The following is a 2,786-nucleotide window of genomic DNA, read 5'->3' on the forward strand; positions in this document are numbered from 1 at the left end:
CTCGCTCTCGCCCTGCCCTCGCTCTCGCCCTGACCTCCCTGCCCTCGTTCTGCTGTACTGTTCCAATAAACATCGAACATCGAACTGTCCAGCACAGGAACGGGCCCTTTGGCCCACGATGTTGTGCCAAACATGACGTCAAATTAAACCAATCCCTTCTGCCTATCCTTGGTCCTTACCCTCCATTCTTTGCATATTCATGTGCTTATCTAAAAGCCCCTTAAACGCTCCTGTCGTATCTGCCTCCACCACTGCTCCTGGCAGTACGTTCTAGGTTCCTACCACTGTCTGTGTAAAAAAACCTATCCCTCACATCTTCTGTGAACTTTCCACCTCTCACCTTAAATGCAAGCCTCCTAGACATTTCAGTTCTGGGAAGAATGAAGGTCAATGTAAGCTTGAGGAACACAGATACATCTCTTCATTGGACACTTTATAGCCCTTTTATCTCAACAATAAATTCAACAATTTTGTATCTGCCCTTTTTTAAAAGCACTTTTTTAAACTCCTTGTTTCTTTCTTAATTTATTCAGGCTGTATTTGGATACAGCTACCTTGCCATTCAGATCTTCTTCATATGCCTCTTACTGACTTATTACTGCCTTCTTTAACTCCTGTACCATGAAATCTTGTGTCATTTTAATCGCTCCTCCTCCTGTCATTTTATAAAACCTATTACTTACATTTCTAACTTTTTTCAAGTCTGATGTAAGGTCACAGACCTGAAACATTAATCTCTCTTTCTCTCTCTCCACAGAGGCTGCATAGTCTCGTGAAAATTCCCAGTAGATTTGTTTTATTAAAATGCCAAAGATTTAGATGAGGGATGGGGTTGAATGAAATGTAGGAATCAGTGCTGAAAAGTCACACAGGAAACATTATTTACAGTGACTCAGATGCTATCAGCTGTGGGTCAGTGGTACAGTCCTTGCCTCTGAGTCAGAGGTGAGATTTGGAGAGTGCTGCACTGTGCAAGGTTCTGTCTTTTAGACGAGACATTCATCTGGGGTTTGCTCCCTCAGTTGAACATAAAAGATTCTATTGCACTGTTGCAAGGAAGAGCAGGGGAGTTCTGCCCAAGCATGCAAGATAAAATGGCTCTCTCAATCAACAGCACAAAATTCGATTGTCCAGCCATTTTCGCACTGCTACTCGTGGGAGCTTGCCATGCACAAATCTCCGCCATGCTTCCTACAACAGTGACTGCACTTTGAAAAGATTTCACTGGTGGGAAATGCTTTCGGGCAGGACGTGCTGCCGCGCAGTGGGTACTGCCCTCTCCTCTGGGCCAGGGGTTGCAGGTTCAAGTCTCAACTCAGCCTTTGATGTCCATACATGACAAAACCAGAGTACTATCAGTCTGTAAATAGGCTTGCGGCAGACAGGAAGAGTGGGAGAGTTTGGTCAGTCAGAACCATACACTGCAGTGTAACAACATCCACACACATGGTGAAACACCGTGGACAGGCTCTGGAATGAATAAATATCAGCCCCCTTCCAAAGGACCAGCACTGATACACTTTAGGATATCCTATGATCATGGAGGGTGCTACATAAACCCAAGTCTTGCAAAGGACCCTGAGTGAGAACCAAACAACCAGAACTGATTCCAAAATTGAAAGTAAGGAACTACAGGTGCTGGGAACCTGAAATAAAACCAGAAAGTCCTGGAAAAACTCAGCAATATCTGTAGAGAGGGAAATGAAGTTCACATTTTAGACCAATTTCCTTTCATCAGAGCCTGGTCTTCAGGATATTTCCAGTGTTTTCTGCTTGGTAACTTTCTAATATCTTTTGTTCCTGTTATTCTAGAGCAAACCTTGCTCGTCATTAATACCCAATCCACATCACTATGCTACAGCATCAATTAGTGATGCAGGTTCCTGATGGTCGATGCAGGCCAGTTGTAATGGCCCAGGATTACTGCTGACCTGGAAGTCACACACAACCCAAATAAAAATGGACATGATAGTCCCACGTCACACACAATGGATGTCCCACAGCAGTGAGTGTGGGGTTTACTTTGGGAAAAATTTTCACCTCCTCTTGAAAGCATCAATGATCCCACAATCACTATCTACACAGACTCCTAGTGTAGAGCGAGGGGTCTATCACAGGGGAAGGATCTGTCACAGAAACCAGAGGACAGACAGAGGGAAGGGAGGGCAAATGGGGGGAGAGGAGAGGAGGAAAGAAAGGAGGGACTGAGGGGAGGACAGGAGAGAGGGAGAGGAGAAAGAGTCAACCTTTGCTGGCTTCTCTACACTGGTGACTGTGTGTGAGATTAAATCACCCAGAACTTCTGACAATGAAGAGGTTGGGCATTCAATGAGAACCTCTCTGTTTTAGGTCCAAGATACAGAGAGAGAAAACATGAATGGTGTGAATTATGTAACTGGACAGGATAATAATGAGACCCTCTGCATCTCCCATTCTCCCTGGGACAGATGGTGGTGTCAACTGGGAACAGCTCAGCTTGTGGCCTCACTGTACAGGACTGCACTGAAACCCTACCAAACACACAGACATAGAGACAGAGGCACTGACACACTCGCACATGCAGAGATAGATTCTCAGACACGGCCACGCAAAGAGACATGGCCACGCAAAGAGACACGGCCACGCAGAGGCAGAGACAGAGACACACACAGAGAGACAGACACACACAGTCAGAGACACAGCCACGCAGAGGCAGAGACACAGACACACAGAGAGACAGAGACACACACACATGCACACACACAGAGAGACACAGCCACGCAGAGGCAGAGACACAGACACACAGA

General features: G+C 45.8%; 1 protein-coding gene across 1 annotated transcript in view; it reads right to left on the reverse strand.

Annotated features, from left to right (window-relative positions):
• The window catches only part of LOC125486306 (cylicin-2-like), an 85,482-nt gene that overhangs the window by 81,577 nt on the left and 1,119 nt on the right, over window positions 1-2,786 (reverse strand). The window lies entirely within an intron of this gene.

Source organism: Rhincodon typus, chromosome 27 (genome assembly GCF_021869965.1).
Source record: "Rhincodon typus isolate 14 chromosome 27, sRhiTyp1.1, whole genome shotgun sequence".
Lineage (NCBI taxonomy): Eukaryota > Metazoa > Chordata > Chondrichthyes > Orectolobiformes > Rhincodontidae > Rhincodon > Rhincodon typus.